The sequence below is a fragment of the Schistocerca nitens genome, chromosome 4 (genome assembly GCF_023898315.1).
Source record: "Schistocerca nitens isolate TAMUIC-IGC-003100 chromosome 4, iqSchNite1.1, whole genome shotgun sequence".
Taxonomy (NCBI): Eukaryota; Metazoa; Arthropoda; class Insecta; order Orthoptera; family Acrididae; genus Schistocerca; species Schistocerca nitens.
This window is the reverse complement of record NC_064617.1, coordinates 377,934,812-377,956,613: the sequence shown is the minus strand read 5'-3', so window position 1 is coordinate 377,956,613 and position 21,802 is coordinate 377,934,812. Positions and strand designations below refer to the sequence as shown.

The window sequence follows — 21,802 nt, the reverse complement described above, 5'->3', positions numbered from 1 at the left end:
TGTATTAGATGACCAGCAGAGTCGCTTTAGGAAAGGGGAAGGAACCAAAGAGGCAATTCTGACGTTGCGGTTGATAATGGAAGCAAGACTGAAGAAAAATCAAGACATGTCCATGGGATCTGTCGACCTGGAAAAAGCATTTGAAAATATCAAATAGTGGAAGATGTTTGAAATTCTGAGAAAAATGGGGGTAAGCTACACGGAAAGGCGGGTAATATACAATATGTACAACAACCTTGAGGGAACAATAGGAGTCGAAGACCAAGAACTAAGTGCTCGGATTAACAATGGTGTAAGACAGACATGTAGTCTTTCGCTCTTACTGTTCAGTCTGTACATCGAAGACACAATGACGGAAATAAAAGAAAGGTTCAATAGTGGACTTACAATTCAAGGTGAAAGGATATCAATGATAAGATTCGCACATGGCATTGCTGTCCACTGTGAAAGTGGAGAAGAATTGCAGGATTTGCTGAATGGAATGGACAGCCCAATGAGTACAGAATATGAACTGGAGTAAGTCGAAGAAAGTCAAAAGTCATGAGGAATGTCAGAAATGAGAACAAGTACAACCTTAACATCAGGATTGGTGATATCGAAGTAGGTGAAGTTAACGAATTCTGCTACCTATGCAGCAAAATAACTCATGATGATCGGAGCAGGAAGGGCATAAAAAGTAGATAGCACTGACAAAACGGCATTCATGGGTAAGAGAAGTCTGCTAGTAGGCCCTAATTTGAGAAATAAATTCCTGAGAATGTACGTTTGGAGCACAGCATTGTATGGTGATGAAACATGGACTGTGGGAAAACCGGAAAAGAAGAGATTCGAAGTGTTTGTTTGGTTGGTTGACCTGGAGGAGGGGACCAAACAGCGAGGTCATCGGTCCCATCGGATTAGGGAAGGATGGAGAAACAAGTCGTACGTGCCCTTTCAAAGGAACCATCCCGACATTTGCCTGAAGCGATGAAGCATTTGAGTTGTGGTGCTGGAGAAAAAATGTTGAAAATTAGGTGAACTGATAACGTAAGGAATGAGGAAGTTCTCCGGAGAACTGGCGAGGAAAGAAATGAATGGAGAACACTGACAAGAAGAAGGGACAGGATGGGAGGACATCTGTTGAGATATCACGGCACAACTTCCATTGTACTAGAGGGAGCTGTGGAGGATAAAAGCTGTAGAGGGAAAGAGGTATGACGCAAAAAAAAAAAAAAAAGTTTGGAAGGATTTGAAAAGAGCGTGTTGAGAAGTCAGTGTGAAAGACATGAAAAGATTCCACGTACTTCAATGAGATATCTGAAAAAGTTGGCCTCATTGTGCATCTCCATTTGACCAGCTCTTCATATCGTACAATATCCAGATTTTTGGGGTCATTCGGAAGTGACAGTCGCCTGATGTTGAAACACATAGGAACATGAAGACATACATACTCGTCCTCAATGTTCCGGTCTGACCACCACAAGAGAGGATCACTGTACTCTTAACAAGCACATCGTAACCCCTGCACATCAGCGCCTGCCGTCTGAGAACAAGTAATGGGCGACCAGCAGCTTTGTGTACCATACCATCCAGCACCATTGATCAAGTACTAGCAGCAGCCGGTCTAGGACACCGGTGTTCCATGCGGTGGCTACCGTTAGCGCCATAACAAAAACGGTCGTGTCTGGAGCGGTGCCCTGTCGGGCAAGCAAGAGCTGCTGATGAACGGCATCACACTGTGCTCAATAATGAATGGCGATTCTACAGATCCTGGATGACCATCGTCGGCGAATATGGTGGCGACTAGGGAGAGATCCCATTCTTCCAATGGAGAGGCACAGCGATGTTACACCTGATGTCATGGTGTGAGGAGCCAGGACTTAAGATCGCGGCTGGTTGTGGCACTGTGGTATGTCATGGACATATTGCGTCCACTCGTGTTACCTCTCATGCTATGGTTCGTGATGCTATTTTTCGACACTAAAATGCTGTTCCACACATTGAATTATTCTCTATAAACTGTCTTCGCGATCTTGAGGTGCATCCATGGCCAGCAAAATCTCCAGATCTGTCTCCGATAGGGCATGTGTCGGACTAACTCGGACGTCACCTCTATCTCAGTATCCAGAATATCAAGCATCAGCTACAACAGATGTGGATCAGTTTGTCGCATGACACCGATCTTATGACACCCTTCGGAACGCATCCAGCCAGATGGGATGCAACGTCGTACTGGTAAGTTGGCTCATACTACCAAGTACTTTGTAAAATGTAACACGATTTTGTAATCGCTGAAATGGCATCAATCGCCCTCTCAACCAGTGAAGTTTCATTTTGATTCCTTCTCCCCTTCTGTGTGCTTCATGTTTTTTGTCAGGCAGGTATTTTTCAGCATCCTTCTGTAACACCACATCTCCAATGCTTCGAGTCTCTTTTTATTCCGTTTTCCCACAGCCCACGATCAAATTCCGTGAAATGCTATGCTCCAGACATACACTGATACAAATTTATTTCTCATTTACACATATACGTGTTTGACAGGCTGTTCCGTTGCTGCTAGTTTTTATAAATAAAAGCACAACGTTACCAACCACTAAACGTTAAGTTTTTTATCTACCATGGATTTGGGAGGTTTCATTCCATCATCAGGTCTCGGTTCTGATGTTTAGTCCAGTGTAGTCCTGTGCATCTACGTCTTGCACTTTTTCCCACATCGCTGCTTTTGAGCTCGAGACATTAACTGCCTACAGACCTTTCCAGAAAATTTCAGATCAACACCAATACCTGATGATGGAGCAAAGTCTCCGACTGCGTCATAAATTTTAAAAAATTAATATTTATTGACAGGGTACATTCTGTTTTTACTTCTATTTCTTTCTCAATATATACTAAGTGAATCCTCTTAGCGAGGAATTCTCTCTTTTGCATGTGATATTCCGCTTCTTATATCCTGCTTGGTTCATCCATCATGCTTTATTTTGCTTCCAAAGTAGCACAATTCCCTTACGGTCTCTATTACGTGGACTCCAGTCCGATATGAAGTTTATCGTTAACTTCGTTTCTTTTGTATGCTTTCGGTCCGTAATTCGTGCTGAATATACTGTCCTTTCCATTCGACATGTGCTACAACTCTTCCTCATTAATACAAAGAATAATAGTGTCATCAGCAAATTGTATCAGATATCCTTTCATCCTGAAATTTAATCCCGTTTCTGAATCCGTCTTTCATTGTTTCTTTGAAATGTGGGTAGGAAGTATAGTAGAACTGCATTCCAACGCCGGCCGGTGTGGCCGTGCGGTTCTAGGCGCGTCAGTCTGGAGCCGCGAGACCGCTACGGTCGCAGGTTTGAATCCTGCCTCGGGCATGGATGTGTGTGATGTCCTTAGGTTAGTTAGGTTTAATAAGTTCTAGGCGACTGATGACCTCAGAAGTTAAGTCGCATAGTGCTCAGAGCCATTTGAACCATTTTGCATTCCAACCTTAAAGCCTTTTTGATCCGAGAACACCTCTCAAGGTCTTCCATTCTCGTTCTTTACGAGCATTAATGTGCTGACTGAGAAACGTTTTGCAGGTACGCGATGCCAAGAGTCGTTAGATGTGTACGCCGTATGTGCAGGGAGTTCCGCAACACGGCAGGTGGCGAGGTTTGCGCAGCTGCCGCCTCGGTGGCTGGCGCAGTTGACTCAGGTGCCGCTGCGGCGCTTCTCCGCGCTGGGCTGGTGGCACGGCGTCGCCGCCGCCGCCGCCGGCAGTTCCGACGCCGCCCCCTGCCCGCAGTGTTGCTGCCGCCCCCGGCGTCCGCCGCCCCTCGGGCCGGGCCGGCAAGCTGTGCTCCGCTCACACCCAGTTTGTTCGCTCGGCTCGAGCTGCGGCGACCGCACTCGTCCGCACGTCTTGGGTGGACGGCACTAATGTGACAGCGAGTTTCGACGAGGTCCACTGAGCCTCATCAGTGCGCGAGAGCGTGTGGGTAAATTTTGCTTTTTTGGTCTGAATTTAATTGTTATTGAGACTGTCAACTACTAGGTAAGTGCTCTCTGTAAAGGCAACTTTACTGCCACCATCCCCTGGCTCGGTATGCCAATTCGTTGTTTTTGTTGTTGTGTTCTTCAGTTAGAAGATGGGCTTTACGCCGCTCTAAACGCTGGTCTATTTTATGCAAGCCTCTCCTTCATACTGCTGCGAACTACATCCATTTCAAACTGCGAACTGTATGTATTCTTTGGCCTCCCTGCACAATTTTTATCCCACCCTCCTCCATTGCCGGCCGGTGTGGCCGAGCGGTTCTAGGCGCTTCAGTCTGGAACCGCGCGACCGCTACGGTCGCAGGTTCGAATCCTGCCTCGTGGATGAATGTGTTCGATGTCCTTAGGTTAGTTAGGTTTAAGTAGTTCTAAGTTCTAGGGAACTGATGACCTCAGATGTTAAGTCCCATAGTGCTCAGAGCTATTTGAACCATTTTTTGTAGCCAGAAGAGTGGAAATAATATAGGATCCTGACTAAAAGCAACATGCTTTTAGAAAAAATATGTTGCATTACTTATTGAAAGCTCCTTACATTAAGTTTAAATGTTATTTTTCTGACCTGTAATGACGTTTATTCCTCTTTATAGCAACTACAGGTGTCCCTTATACGCCTGCACGGTGTACTACGTCTGTCTGCTTGTATATGGGAGGATTTATGTAATCTAAAACACCCCAGTGTGCACATCACTCATATTCTGCCAAACGAGTACCTATCTATGGAGTGTACAGCAAGTCTGAGCAATAATAATATGCTGTATGGTTCTTCATCGAATTGTACTGATCAGGAAATCTGTAACCGAGATTGTTGCAGAATTTATGGAGCTCCTGGTTTAAGCCTTCAATTCAGTACCACAACTGGGGACGAGGCTACGAATAGCCATCTCCGCTCTCATCCTACGAGCGATGCTAGCGGCCTTCGCCACTTCAGTCATTCGCCGAAAGGAATGACGATGCGACATGCATCACTGATGCCGAAATAGGTCACCGCTTGCAGCCGGACACACCCAGAACATTGAATGGATGCCAGCAGAACCTCCAGCAAAAATACAGGTTCCACACTTGGTTTCCTTCTCGGCGTAATTGTTATTTCCTTGAATGGCTCCAACATCCACCTATCATTGGTGCTCCCTCAACACAAGGCCAAACCTTGTATTAAAATACGCAGCTGCTCCAGAAAGCGAGGTGATTCTTACTGCCTCATTCACAACATTAGCAACAGGCAACACTTCATAGTGCACTGAGGTAGCAATTGGGTCAGCACGCACGTACGCCCTCCGTCTAGATAAACGCGCCCCCACCGCTAACACTCATTCACTCCCGGATGACGGAACTGGCCAAATAAAGCACTTCAGAAGACGCGGCTGCGTCAGGTTTAGTGCGCAACGTCAGTGACACGAGAGGTGCAGCAACCCAGAAACCCTATTGGCGCCGAAGCCCGTATGCTTGATTGCTGGGCTTTCTGTGCGTGGTATTGAATGTAATGAACCTATTAACTGACCTCCAAGTTCATAAAACCTCGCTCCACTTGAATTTCATCTCAGGGAACACGTAAAGACTCGTACGCATCAAACCCCTTAAACAGTGAGGAATTCGTACGTGTCTAATTATTATCGTGTGGGATAGTTGAAGATCAATAACGTGAAACGTTTGTTAACTCCAGTTGTCTGTAACTCGGCGTCAAAATAATGACTCATAACTCTAGCATTTATTATATTTCAGACGTAAAACTAAGACGATTACACTGTAACCGCGCGACCGCTACGTTCGCAGGTTCTAATCCTGCCTCGGGGATGGATGCGTGTGATGTCCTTAGGTTAGTTATGTTTAAGTAGTTCTAAGTTCTAGGGGACTAATGGCCTCAGATGTTAAGTCTCATAGTGCTCAGAGCCATTTGTACAATTTTTTAAGACAATTACAGAAGTTAAAATGTAATGGAAAGTCATACGGTGTACTTTATAATAATCAGGACACGCTTTTCTTCCAGGTGGATCCACTGAGGTTCAGCGCCACGTCATGTTTATCTACTTAAAATAATCGTTTAGACTCGATCTAATTCTAAAACAAAATATCTCAAATTTGATTTGTAATAAAGAATGAAAGAAGGTGACACATTACGTACCTTTTGAAACTGCCTATAGAAATGTCGTAACGCACATCTGAACAGCACAATTTACGCATCAAATAAGTCTTTATAGTTGAAAGCTGCTGTGAGGAGCATCAATTGTTTCTTCTCCTTTTGCGTCCTAGACCTAAACAATTCATTGAAGGATTTTTTTGAATTTGTTCATTCATTGCTCTGTAATCACTAATAATAGTGTTTAATTGCATCACATTATTGATCAATTTGGTTATAGAACGTATGGTCCTGTTACAATACATTGGTGACATAATCAGTACGATTATGCTATTACGTTATTATACGCTTACATGGACCTATCTTTGGTACAGTCACAGTCCTTGTTACAAATAGGAAGAGATTTTCTTGCTCCATTTTGAATATACCTGTTTGTAGATTAAATATGTAACACGTTGATAAACGTAAAGTGCTATTTGATAGAATTGTTTTCCCATATAAAGTATGCATGTTTTTCCATCACCCGGAGAAACGCTGGCAATAGCCTCTTCTTTCATTTGTGTTACCTGGTTTTGCTATCTTCTTCAGTTATGGCCCAAGGTTCATCCTTACGCGTAACGGAATAATAGCTTGCCTAGTTAAAGTCCGTTGCTTCCAATGAACAGAAGTGAAGATATGAAGAATGTCTGATATAAGGATGTTTGAATGGCAGCCCGAAAAGGTACGAGCTTGCAAGAGCTAGATTCTCATTTAACACACATGGCATCAGTTCCTCTCTAGATTACTTTTTTAGTTTCTTTGTATTTCTGAAGTATTGTAATTCTTCCATTATTTAGTTGTTTTCCTTTCAATATCATCACCCAGAATTTTAATGTCAGTTTTAAAACATTGTCAAGCAATGCTAGCTTTTGTTCGTATTATGTGTGTGTGTGTGCGCGCGCGCGCGCGCGCGCGCGTGCGTGTGTGTGTGTGTGCGTGTGTGTGTGTGTGTGTGTGTGTGTGTGTGTGTGTGTGTGTGTGTGTGCGTGTGTTTCAGGTTAACGGTATCTGTTGCTGTGGATTAAATATAGTTTCCGGAAAAAAGTCAGTTATTTATTAGTCGTAGTGGCAGTTCTACTAATAATAGTACTGGTATTAGCATATTCAATGTACTTCCTTGTAATTCGTTTCCAGATATGCAAAAGAGTTAAGTCAGAGAATTTGTCTCATACACGTCTGCAATTCCGGCGCTAAGAAATGCCATTGACTCATTATTTTTAAATGCTTCAGTCCGATGTAGTGTTTAGAATATTTAATCAACAGATTTTCGTAGGCATACGCAGATGGAGCATCTGCAGCCAAACAGCCTTGCTCTGAAGTAGTTGCTTTTCACAGTAAAATTCTTGCAGCTGCCAGAATTTCATTATACAACAAGTATTTATACCCAAAATATATACAGCACACTCTCTATCTGCACATAGATATGGTTTGATTTTCGAAGAGGCAGGTACAGAAATTGTACTATTTGGTTAACATTTATCTCTGATAGGAAGGTTCTAAAATGTGGCTTCTTTTGCTTGTTAATTTCTTCTATTTCATACCAAAATGGTGACAATAATAATCCCGTGTGGTTCAACAGCTTGGTGCAAGGCTTTCAATTGGAAGCCATTCACGCCACATGCGTGTCACTAACATACACAAAAATCACTACCGCGGAAAGGCGACCTACCGTTTAATGTGGAATCCGGACCATTTGCCCTTCCTGTCGAATCTTAACATCATTGAGAGGTGAGGACTAGCTTAAAACTAAGATTGACATATTCTGTGGTCCGACTAGAATTCGAAGCCGCAGCCTTTCAGTTTCCAAACAAGCGCTTTACCATTAGCCCAAAATCAAGAAGGTAATGAACCCTAGTTCGTGTAATATTTATCTAACAAGTCAATATCCTGAGGGCAAGTTTGCGATGTATATAATAACCTTCTTCAGTAACTTTATGAATACCTGTGGATAGTCAGGGGTCGGCGGGAGTGGCCGAGCGGTTCTAGGCGCTACAGTCTGGAGCCGCGTGACCGCTACGGTCGCAGGTTCGAATCCTGCCTCGGGCATGGATGTGTGTGGTGTCCTTAGGTTAGTTAGGTTTAAGTAGTTCTAAGTTCTAGAGGACTGATGACCACAGCAGTTAAGTCCCATAGTGCTCAGAGCCATTTGAACCATATTCTCTTATAGTCAGGGTCTAAGCAGCATCGTGACATGCTGCAGTCTGATACAAGTTGGTATATTAAACTATACTTCAATGCTAACATTGTAAAGTATTTACGTTCCCAAATCTGGAACTAAATCTTGATATCAATATTTTGGTGCTTATTTTAGAGTGTACTTTTTATTGATAATTTTCTCCCACTTTATGTGCCTATCAACCACAAAACCCAACTTTTATTAATGGCTTCATTAGAACTGAGAGCCCAAGTTTAAGAAAGAAATCATTCATCTCTCCTTGTTTGCATGGAGTTTTATGTACATACTTTCATGTGCATTTTCAGTTAAATTACTGGTACAGAAGCATTTATTAGCGCATGCCAAAATGAGGGAAATACTTCGGCGCATTCCCGTTGCGAAATGAGCCATTCAACTACGGAGTTATGTCCTCTTTGCTCGCTCTCTGTACACGGATGCGTGGCAGTTTGGATTCCGGACAGAAGTTACCGGGCCGCGGACGAGACGACTCGCAGCGGAGAGTCTGCTACCGTGCGCACTTGTATGGCGACTTTGAATGGGAGTTGGTTCAGTTTTGAGTTAGCAATCACTGTAACGATTAGCCTCTATCGTGAGAAGCAGCGCGGGATTCGTGAATGGTAGTTTTTCTATTTATTTACTTAGATTCAGATGGAACCGGAGTTGTTCTTTAAGCTGCCGCGATACACTACATGCATCGTGTGCCAAATTAACTTCAGTGATTTTTTTCGGTGCGAGTCACATTCGGCAATGGCTTACCTGTGAACCCTTCTCTGTGAGTTTGAATGTTTGTATATGAGAAATTCAGTGTCTATGCTGCATTTCTTATCCAAACCGATCCTTGCTGAATAACGATGACCGGTACGTCTTTACAGTCGATTTGTAAGAAATCATACTTTTAGGTCTTTATATGTCTTCCATGATTAAAGCAATTTAGGAGTAGGCTCCAACTTTGTGAATAAAAGTTTAAATACTTGTTTTGTACATAAAACCGCCTTTTTCTGCTGATAGTTACTTTATTTATCCCACACGAGTTTCGCTTTCTCCTGTTCTAAGGCATCTTCAATGGGATCTATAACGATACAGTTTTGTTAGTTTTAGATTATTAGACAGTTCCCTTCGCGATTTTTTTGTAAAAAAAGTAATTACTTACGATATGCTGATCTGCGTATCCTCACATCTGGTCGGGAGGTCGCATTATCACTTTTATCACTGCCACATAATCACAAAGTGTTAGTGCGACCGGCCGGCCGAAGTGGCCGTGCGGTTAAAGGCGCTGCAGTCTGGAACCGCAAGACCGCTACGGTCGCAGGTTCGAATCCTGCCTCGGGCATGGATGTTTGTGATGTCCTTAGGTTAGTTAGGTTTAACTAGTTCTAAGTTCTAGGGGACTAATGACCTCAGCAGTTGAGTCCCATAGTGCTCAGAGCCATTTGAACCATTTTTTTGTTAGTGCGACCTCCAGATCAGATGTGAGGAAACGCAGATCAGTAAATCGTAAGTAACTACTTTTTTTTACAAAAAAATCGCGAAGTGAACTGTCTAATAATCTAAAACTAACAAAATTGTATCGTTATAGATCCCATTGACGATGCCATAAAACAGGAGAAGGCGAAACGCGTATGGGATAAATAAAGTAACTAGCAGCAGGAAAAGGCAGTTTTATTTATAAAACAAGTATTTATATGCTTGCTGCGGAGGATGGCCACACAAAAAAAAAGTTTTAATGTTTTTCACGCAGCTGCTTAGTCTGTTTAACTCCGGCACAACATGCATATCACACGCTTTCCCTCCTCCTGTGATCTCTAATCTCAAGTAACCTGTAAGACAGAATCACTATGAAGTATCGGGTAAACTGTAATCCCTGGTCGGTCGATCTGAAGTTCGGTAGTTAGATTTGCTTACCGCGTTTTTCTTTATAGTAGAAACAAAGGCTAAAATTTTATTTAATATTAACGGAACTTCAGACGATTTGACACTCAGAGGCAGCTAAACAATGGAATGGTAAACACTGTAATTGTTCAATAGGAAGCTCGTGACTACGAAAGGTCCCCGCTGTAGCACGAAAGTCGACACACCACAGAGAATACAAGGTGTAACTGTTATAAGTGCAAATATTTCTGCTGGTGACTGAAGACGGCGTGCTGAACAATATTACTTCATAATTACATCATTTGCAGACTATTAATTATAGGTTTCAGCTTGGTTAGTACTTCCAAGTATGAGTGGCAACAGTTCATGTGTTGAAGTGTTGACGAGCGTATGCAAAACGGTTTGTCTGTACTGACGGGTCGAGTTCACGTACTGGGGCAGTTACAAATTGGCAGAAATCATCGGTTCGTAGAGTTTATGAAGTGACTGTGGGAGCCGGCCGCGGTGGCCGTACGGTTCTAGCGCTGCAGTCCGGAACCGCGGGGCTGCTACGGTCGCAGGTTCGAATCCTGCCTCGGGCATGGATGTGTGTGACGTCCTTAGGTTAGTTAGGTTTAAGTAGTTCTAAGTTCTAGTGGACTGATGACCTAAGATGTTAAGTCCCATAGTGCTCAGAGCCATTTGAACCATTTTTTTGACTGTGGGAAGACTGTTCCACACAGAGAAGAAACAACCATCTCACTGATGTGTGTACATATTAAGGTACCACATATTAAATATCTGCACTTCCACCCATTACACCCCGTGCAAAACTAGTGGGTACGTCTTTGACGACAACATGCCAGCTCTGAAATTTCAACTGCCATTTCTAGGCTTCTGCTGCAAAGTTAAACCAAGGATTTTCACCTGAATTCACTCACTGGCATGCCTTTTTAAATACACCAACATTCGCTCAATCCAGCGATCATCCATGTTTACGACAGGTGGTTGCAGGTACAGCCATGCTCAATAGTATCCGAACGACCTGAATTGCATTTCGCCTGATTTGCATGCAACCCACATAACCCAGCTGTCTAGCAGGTTCTCTAATCGCTCCTTGGTACAGTCGTTTGACTATTGAAAATGGTTCCAACAAGTCACCACTAGAAAACACTGTAGCGTATCGCAATAACTCAAGATGTAAAGTAATACTACGATACTAGAAATACCAGGGAACACCTTACCATAGATAAGACTGTCCTTAAGGCTTGTAATCTCACTTTTATTGCAATAAATGACATACCAGAAATGTTATCACTCTCATTATTACGTCAGACAGGTAATGCGCGTAGTTTGTCTTATTCAGGATTTCCTCTTCAAAGTAACATACCGTACTTGTTATTTAACACAAAACGACAATAAAAATTTAAGTTATTCACGACCAGCTAGTTGAGAATAGTACGAAATTCAAATGACACGACGAACCGTCTCGTTCTGCATATGGATTCAAACCCAGGTCATGCACACTAAGATTTCGTGACTGACGGAAACTAACAGTCATTCCTGACTAGGCATACAGAGAGTGATATACCTCGATTTTAGAAAGTATCAGTTAGCAAATATCAACTTTAAATTACATAACGTAAACATTTTTAACGGACGCGAATTCCTACCCAGCATCTATTGTCCCTGTTAACGAACTACGAGAGATGTTAAATATTGCTTCTTCCCAAGTAGCTTACTTGAAATGCCGTGAGGTAAAGCTTTGTGTTGGAGAGGGATTCGAACCCAGAACCTAATCGGATTGTTATCGAAGCACGATCAACTGTGACATATGGGATTTTCTCGGCAGTAGCTAGATGTTTTAACTGAAATGACTAGACGAAACATTAATTTTTTCCTTCCCAGGACTCCAACCCGGCACCTATCGCTGTTATATTCTACAGAAAACGGACGTTAACTACGGGTTTGTTACACCAGCAGCGACATGTGAGCATGTTTGAACTAGAAATAATATGACGAAGAGTTCAGTGCTGACTGGTAATCGAACCCCACACATATCGTTGTTGACTACACACAAACAGACGTCAGCTACCGAATTTTTCTCCACCAGCAGCTCGGAATAACATCCTTGAACTTACACTGATCTCGCAAATAGTTATATGTCTCACTGGGAGTCAAAAACGTCAGATACAGTTAGTGTTGACAATGAATGAAAATGCATTAAAAATCTAAATTATTGTCCACCAGCAGAAGATAGGTGTTCTCATGCTAGAGCTTGGTAATTCATAATGAAAACCTTAGCACCCGGCCAAGATTCGAACCCATTCACGCGCAATATGTGGAAATGTTGAGGAATCTGCAGTTTTGAACAAACAACAAATTGTAGCCAAGCTGTATTGTCACGAAGGGATCAAATTCGTCGTTAAGGGCGGTCTGAGTTGCATTCCCAGTACAGAACCAATTTTATCGGCGTACAGAAGCTCAAATAAAAGATGGAATAAGTGTCCTGTGACCCTACATAGCGTTTGTTTCGTCACTAGAAATAAATAACTAGTATAAGAAAGTATACTGGTGGTAGAATTTCTACATTTCGCCATCCCTGACTTCATTGTGGTTCAACCTAGCTTCTACTTGGTAGAGAAGGAGTATCATGTTTAATGTGAATTTCAGACAACAATTCCATTATACCTTCTTCACTTGGCGTAGCCAGAAGCGCATAGAATCTGTCTCTCCCTATAAAAAAATGACCGGCAGAAGGCGGAGTTGAACCTATCACCAATCTAACAAACCACCAAAGCCTTTTCTCCATTACTCATTTTTCTATCACAACGCCGCTGCGGCACACTCGATGAGAATTCTGACACACGGGCTCGCTGTAGTGGTTTGCAGCATGTTCAGTACAGTCATTTACGTGGTTGACCGAATAGCCACGAACTAGCTGCCTCGGCTATCCAATGCATACATTCGACTCTATTTTGTAATCACCGAAATAAAATAACGTAACTGCCACCTACACAGAACTGCCAACAGTGTAGGATGCAGAAATGTAAATAGGAAGTGTTCCTTTCCATTTGAGCTACTCTATTGCGCTATCTGTTTGTTGAAACCCCCGTGCAGTGCAAAAGAAAAGCTGTAACTGTCTGTCTCTCAGAAGTCTAGATCCGGCCTTATGCACTATCTCACAGCACTGCGGAATGCGGAAGTTCTAGAGGAACTGTTGCCGACTTCTGGAGCTGCTAGCTGCTAGTGTAACGGTAAGCGACACGCACTGTTGATAAGGCGTCGCGAGTTCTACTACATCCGCTACTACCTTTTTTAAAACGCAGTTCTGCTGTCTGCTGAAGTTATCAATTTAATGTAACTTTGAACATAATTCCCTTCAATTCTCAACCCAAAATAGTCGCATGTGGAAAAAGGGCTAACTTCTGCGACATTTGGTTCTTTTCAGGTTTAATAGGCGGCCAGGCAGCAGATGCACCTCGAAGCTTTTGTATTATGTCTGGGGAGAGCGCATATAACTATTTGCGAGATCACTGTAAGTTCGAGGATGTTATTCCGAGCTGCTAGTGGAGAAAAATTCGGTAGTTGACGGCTGTTTGTGTGTATCCTGCAGATAATGAGAAGCTCGCTGGGCGCAGCTGGAAGTAGCGCCCTGATAAACCGCAATGGCGGCCGGAAACATCTTTTTCCAGCGGAGCGCTATAAGTTAAAACTATAGTGCGCTCCTCCGAGCTTTAGCGGCAGCCAGGCGAACCTCGTTCAAGGTCACCCGCCTTACGTAGCTGCAGCGGCTAAGTCAACACAGCCATGCATTATTTACTTTGTTATGTCATAATGACTGCTACACATTGATCTTGCCAAAAGCCGAGAAGCGATTCTTCTTAGTGTTTTAGCTCTCTGGTCCACTCTGGGATGCTCTCTGGTCCACTCTGGGATGCTCTTTGGGGCACTCTGGGATGCTCTCTGGGGTACTCTGTGATTATCTATGGGTCACTTTGGGATGGTGTATGTGTTATTTTTTATGTTATTGTTCAGTTTAAAGTTGCGAATCATTCTTATCTATCCCGTGCATGGCTGTGTTGACTTAGTCGCTGCAGCTACGTTACGACGTAGGGGAGGTACCTTGTTGTACAAGGTGATATTACTTTGTATTATCATTCATAATAAGGAAACCATCCTTATCTATCCCGTGAGATTTTTTTTTAAATAAAAATACTAATTCAGCTACTGAAGCATCTTTATCTTCTATGGGTTGCAGGGGTTCCGACTCCTGGGGAGGTGGGTGGGTGTTTATGCATGGCTGTGTGGGGTTAGATTACCAGTCAGCACTGAACTCTTCGTCATATTATTTCTAGTTCAAACATGCTCACATTTCTCTGCTGGTGTAACAAACCCGTATTTAACGTCCGTTTTCTCTAGAATATAACAGCGATAGGTGCCGGGTTGGAGTCCTGGGATGGAAAAAATTAATGTTTCGTCTAGTCATTTCAGTTAAAACATCTAGCTACTGCCGAGAAAATCCCATATGTCACAGTTGATCGTGCTTCGATAACAATCCGATTAGGTTCTGGGTTCGAATCCCTCTTCAACACAAAGCTTTACCTCACGGCATTTCAAGTAAGCTACTTGGGAAGAAGCAATATTTAACATCTCTCGTAGTTCGTTAACAGGGACAATAGATGCTGGGTAGGAATTCGCGCCCGTTAAAAATGTTTACGTTATGTAATTTAAAGTTGATATTTGCTAACTGATACTTTCTAAAATCGAGGTATATCACTCTCTGTATGACTAGTCAGGAATGACTGTTAGTTTCCTTCAGTCACGAAATCTTAGTGTGCATGACCTGGGTTTGAATCCATATGCAGATTGAGACGGTTCGTCGTGTCATTTGAAGTTCATACGCAGGCAGAGGAAAATGCCCTGCATTCTCGACCACGCCACGTAATTGTAAACTCTAACATACATGAAAATTGGATTGAGACTTTTCAGTCGGCCGTAGCCTTATAGTGGCAACCATTCTGGCATTCGCCTGAAGTAATTTAAGGAAACTACAGAAAACCTATATCAGAATGGCCGGATGAATATTGGAACTTCCACCCTCTCGAGCACAAGTCCAATCTTTTTAAAACAGTGTTACCTCATTCAGTTTATCCCTACTTAGCAAAGAAGTTCTTTAATAATGGAAAAGACTAGAGCTACACTGTTCATTTATTTCTCACTCCCGGTCACTGACACACTACAGGCAATATACACACGTTATTTCATAATTTGATACTATGCACACGTTCATCTGCCATCAGAACCCTAGCGATGATGTTTGGTTTCCATTTTGTCTGCCGAAACTTCTCGTTTGCTGACTTGAAAAACTGATCAGTATCTCTCCATAACGTTAGATTCTACTAAGGAAAGAACAAGAATTCTATACGTGGTCAACCATATGTCTTCAACCTGTACTCGTACATTCATTATGTATATTCCCGTACTGGGGAGACGTTTTGCTTGAAAGTCGCTTGCCCGTTGTCGGCGGACAACTACGACGTTGCAGTGCTTGAATTATTCCGGTTTTCCTTCGGAAATGCATGCGTGTCCGCAGAAACCTTCGTTTTAAAGATGTCCACTCCAAATCCCTTATCATGTCCGTAACACTATTTCTCGATAATGCAAAATGTGCTGCTCTTCTTCGAACTTTCTCGATGTACTCCCTTAATCCCATCTGATAAGGGTCCCACACCGCGCAGCAGTACTCCAAAAAAACACAGACAAGCGTAGTGTAGGCATTGTCTTTAGTAGAGCTGTTGCATCTTCTAAGTGTTCTTCCAAAAAATAGCAGCCTTTGGTTCTCTTACCTCACAACCCTTTCTATGTGTTCTTTCCAATTTGTGTTGTTCGTAATTTTAATTCCTAGGTATATAGTTGAATTTACGGCCTTTAGATTTGACTGATTTATCGTGTAAGCGAAGTTTAACGGATTCCTTTTAGCACTCATCTGATGACCTCACACTTTTCATCATTTAGGGTCAATTGCCAATTTTCGCACCATACACAATAAGGCCAAGGGTTTAATAAATATAGTAGCAAACAATAAAAATAAATGTCTCCTGCGCCGTTACCGTTAACAGGAACACAATCTAATCAGTTAATACATCCCTGAAAACTAATCAATATCTCACTGTCCTGTGGGACGTACAGCTGCTGGCCCTTGTAGACTGCTTGAGGCAGTTATTAGTATTCGTCGCTCGTTACGATAATAGCGTAGCCGTGGTCAGTCACTTCGTTGTCTGTGATGCCTTAAGGTGCAATGCTTTCGATACGCTTGTAACGCTGTGAATCAAGGACGAAAGAACGTTGCGCATATTTGGAAATGAATGGTCCTATAATCATGATATTAATTACAATTCTCCGTTAGTATTCTTAAAGTCATGATGCCTTAGTATTAGCAGTCTTGTATATGTTATCCGCAAGTTTGTGGTGTACCTCTTTGGTAATGTCGGATCAACATGGCTATTCTACCTTACAACGTTCTCTGAGATGCTTCGACGCAGTTTATGTCTTCCAAAGGACTTCAGAAACAAAACACTGACACTTTTAATATGAGAGTGAATGGTTTTTGTCCAAACTATAGTTATTCAGCGAAAGGACTCTGGAAGAAACGTATATTGTGGATTACCTATTGTTAAAGATGAACAATTTAGTTCCCGTGAAATGGATCATCCCTGTGTTGAATTCTAAAGCCACCGACGTAGCGCATGGCTATTTTAATGAAAGTCACTAACAAATAATACATTCATTTGATTGCAGAAAAGTAGTACAGTGAAACTCTTATTTCTCGAAGACAAAAAAATTGCCAAATTATTCATTAGGTACGACAGCCAGGGTATTTCCAGTAAAGATTGCAACTTCAGGACTGATTTAAATGCCAGCTTCGTTGTGAGTAGTCATTATGAAGCAGCTTGCTATCAAATGATGTAGCTGATTTTAATTTTCTTCATAAAAGAGAAAACACAAATTTTCACGCAGCGTCAACACCTAATGCTGTGATATTTGATATGTATTATTGTTCAAAACTCTCCATCATTTTCACCCACACTTAACATCAGAAAGTATTTTCTTAGTTATTAATTTGTATGTGCCATAATATTGTCGGCTAGAGACAAACAAGGAAGACTTGTATAGACGGCAAAGTGTTGATATTCGGTTTGGAAATGATACTAAGTTTGAAATTGATGCATTGTTCTCTCTCGGATCAATGTTTGCTAAAGCACTCCGGATACTGCCCTATTCATAAAAACTCATCCAATAAAGACATGATCGTCTGCGACGTATTTTCAACGTAATCCGCAGTGCACACAAAGAAGAACTGCTACATATGAACGGTCGCTGAGCAACGCGTTTGCAAGATACTTAAAACACAGTTAAAGGGTCCAACTCTTTTTCAATAATTATAAAATTGAGTATCTAGCTTTGTTTTGAGACGAGATGTGATTAATTGTGTTGGACTGCAGACTCTCTCCCCCAGGCGAAAAGAACTATACTTATCCTTCCAAAGTCTGAACACCAATTACAATAAATTTAGAATAATAGAAATAGAGACATTCTACACTAGGTGTATGTCGAAAGTAGTTATTTCTACTGCATTTACAGTCTGTTTCCTCCTGATTTCTGTAATCTTTTCTATCATCTTCGTGCCTCAGGGGTAGTTTACTATTTGTTAAGTTTAAAAGACCGCGAATAAAGAACACATATTGCACGGAATACACAGGGGTTTCAAAGCATAGTAGGGTGTGTGAACAATTAGCAGCACAGAGAGATATGGTGTAGGTGGGGAATGGGCCAGTACTTGAACTTTCATGTTAAGAGGTCACACAAAATTCTGGAAAGACACAATGAAAGTTGTATATCGTTGATTGCCACAGTAAATGTGGCACGAAAGATCTCTGTGCCTCATATAACCACATATTAAGTATGGAATCTGAATTTCGCTGGAGCAGGATTAATTCAACCCATGCATAATACGAGCGTTGTCCAGAAAGTAAGTGCCGATCGGTCGCGAAATGGACACCACAGTGAAAAACCAATGAAGCTTTGCACAGGTGTGTTGGGTAGTGTCTCTATTATGACCGTCGATCGCATCAAGACGCTCTTTTCCGATGTGAGCGCACTGTGAGCGAGTAAAGGTGCCTAGAACAACGGTGTCTCCCACCAAATAGGAGAGCCCTTGAGAGGCTTCGCCTTAATGAATGCAGCCCACCTAACACAACTGCCACGCACTTCTTTATGGCAATTCTCAGCTGCACTCTGCAGGGGCAGTGAAGACGTTCCTGCAGCCGTTTCGATGGGAAGTGTTTGATCACCCACAACACAGCCCAAATTGGTTCGTCCTGAGTATCATCTCTGTTCACATGAAACGCTGGATACGAAGACAACACTTGGGAGCAGGCTACGCGCTATAGACCAGCGTAAAGAATTATCGGAAAGCACAGGCGACTGCCTTCTATGACGATGGTGTTGGAAATTTGGTATAACGCTCCAACAAATGTCTAAGTCGGAGCGGTGACTATGTAGGGAAGTACCTGGAAGGTGTAGCTAACTCTTGCAAATAAAATGTTTCTGATTTTCACTGTATTTTCCATTTAGCGACCGATAGGAACTTACTTTCTGGACAACCCTCGTATACCGCTACTATGGGGTCGCAGTTATGACACTGCTGGAGTTGGGCATTTACCGTCACCATAGCACCCAGCCTTCTGCTCAGCCATGGACTGCAACAAGTATTACACTGAGAAGGAAATGTCTGATAGGAGGCATGCAATAGGAATATTTATGGAGTGAGCACCCACATGTGCAAATATGAGGGCACACAACTTCGATGTTAGGTTTACCCCTAAGCACTCTCCAGGTTTTGAGTTTTACTATATCAAAAGAACAGACTGATCCCATTCAAAAGTACCTTGGCTTTTGCAGTCGTGTTTCATATGAATCTCATCAATTTCCATGCATTGCTTTTTTCTAACTTTATCTGGAACGAACTCGACTTCAAGCTTTGGAGAGATAAATCAAAGAAAATTTTGCGTGTTTGCGACAAGTGAGATAGTCCAGAAATCACTTTCTTGTTATAGGAAACTAGCTTGGCATCCGCTGCTTCGCTCAAGTAGACTGTGTGGCCTACACAGAGTTTTTTTTGTTTTTACTTTAATTGAATTTTTATGTTGTTCACTAACTGAAACAGCTTCTAAACTTTTCATGCTAATTATGTCCATAGAAGCATGGTCTTTTTCGAATGTACTTCTGACCAAAACGCGAGTCTGCTAGCTGGAATACAAGGTTTTTGTTAATCATCCCTTTTGCGCTCTTGTAGTGATGTTTCCATAGAAAATTTCATTCCCTAACATGTATTTCTTTATATCTAACCGCGAAATGAAATACTAGTTTTCACAGATATAGATTTAAAATTTTTTTAATATAATGAAATATCTTCTTAAAAATTTTCATCCTCTTTTTCACCCCCTTAGGGGTGAAACAAATTTTTTTAAAATTTCTAATCAAGAAGTCAGATACCAGTTTTCATCCATGTAGTTTTAAAATGCATGAACAGTTCTTTAATAATGATTTGTTTTCAAAGAAAACTTCTCCCACTATAGTGGTTCGATTTCCAAGATTTCTGAAACACGTACTTTTTTTATTTGTGACTGAGAAATCAAATACCAATTTTCGTAGTTCTAGCTTTAAAGCTGATTTAATAGTGACATATTTTCAAAAAGCCCTTTGTGAACGACGTCTACAGTATAAGGCCAATACTCTCTCCAAATTTTAAGTGTCTGTCCTTAGCGGTTTTGATGGGGCAATGACGAGTCTGTCAGTCCGGACATTACTTTATATATATATATATATATATATATATATATATATATATATATATATATATAGAGAGAGAGAGAGAGAGAGAGAGAGAGAGAGATGAAAGACTAGCCACCACTCTTTATAAAAGTTTTGTACTGCATTTGGTCGTATTGTGAAGTCTCAGATTTGATCACTTAAAGCTACGGCGGAATTTCTGAATAGCTTTGCTGTATACCAGAGTGAAAACATCGAATTTGAAGTATGACATGCTCAAAATTACCGATTTATAATTTGCCATTATTTTTATAGAGTTTTTTTTTCATTTAATTATCCTCATTATAATGGGCAAGCACACAAAAGCTCATAGTGTGTGAAAGAGATTCATTCGACTTCAGAAGTCTATATCTTGTACATGAATGAAGACTGAAACCTGGGGATAAACATTAACTTACACGTAGAACTAAAACGTTTTTATTTTCGAATGTACCATCCGATTTTAAAAGGGTATACCTGACATGTACATGCACATATAACCTTGGGGTTACGTTTGGGATCAAATTCTTCATGTACCTCTCACAAATATTCAATATGCACTCCATTGGACAGACGATAAACATCGAGTCGATAGTCAAACTCAAACAAGCTTGTTAGGAGGCACTGCATTCTCTTACCAAAAGTTTTAGGGGTGGGGGTGGGGGGAAGGAAGGGGGACCAAACAGACGCAGTCTTTCACACACGCCAGCACCAAAAAATCACATGCCGAGAGGTAACGCGACCTTGCAGGCCAATGGTGCAAAGCGAGATCCCTACGTCCTTTATAGCCGGTTCCCCGTTGAAGCAGCTCATCGTTAAGAAATGGCCCGATGCCAGTACTCAGCTGCTTCGTCCCATTGACATATAAAATTGCGCCATATTCTCGCAATTCTGGAAAAAGTCGGAATGACTGAGTGAGCGAGTGAGATGCTCCAGCAGATGCTCTAGGAAGCCTTTACCGGCAAACACATCAACCGTCAGCTTGCAACAGGCAACACTTCACTTGAAACTTTCGGGCTGATAGGCCTTGGTCGATGTATGAAACTTTCTCGTATGTTCAAATGTGTGTGAATTCCTAAGAGGCCAAACTGCTGAGGTCATCGGTCCCTAGACGTACATACTACTTAACGTAACTTAAATTAACTGTTGCTAAGAACAACACACAAACCCATGCCCGTGAGAGGACTTGAACCTCCGGCGGGAGGGACCGCGCAATCCATGACATAGCGCCTCAAACCGCGTGGCCAATCCGCACGGGCAGGTAAGTTTGCCTTCAGTTCATTACTAAGATACAGATCGCATTGGGAAAGTGTTGAGTAAGTATAGTGTGGTTCAAATGGTTCAAATGGCTCTGAGCACTATGGGACTCAACTGCTGTGGTTATCAGTCCCCTAGAACTTAGAACTACTTAAACCTAACTAACCTAAGGACATCACACACATCCATGCCCGAGGCAGGATTCGAACCTGCGACCGTAGCAGTCCCACGGTTCCGGACTGCGCGCCTAGAACCGCGAGACCACCGCGGCCGGCTAGTATAGTGTGGAAACTATCTTCACACCGACCAGGAAGATAAAAGAATGTTTACCGGGTGTATATGAAATTCCTTGTAGCTGTGGAATGGTTTACATGGGTATCACGAAAAGAAGTGCTAACACCCGTCTCCTTGACCTGGGACATACAGATAAATCGACAATAGTGGAACGTGTTTACCAAGAGGGTAATCATGAAATAAAATTCAATGAGACGAGCATCAACACGAAAACATTGCATTATCTTGAGCGCAGG

The 21,802-nt window shown here is 42.1% G+C and overlaps 1 long non-coding RNA gene across 1 annotated transcript in view; it reads left to right on the top strand.

Moving 5' to 3' along the window:
• Nucleotides 1-3,761: 3,761 nt before the first annotated feature.
• LOC126252977 (uncharacterized) overlaps nucleotides 3,762-21,802 on the top strand; it is a 30,687-nt gene continuing 12,646 nt past the window's right edge. The window contains exon 1 of the long non-coding RNA XR_007545875.1: nucleotides 3,762-3,950. This is a non-coding gene — a long non-coding RNA (uncharacterized LOC126252977). The remainder of the gene's footprint in view (nucleotides 3,951-21,802) is intronic.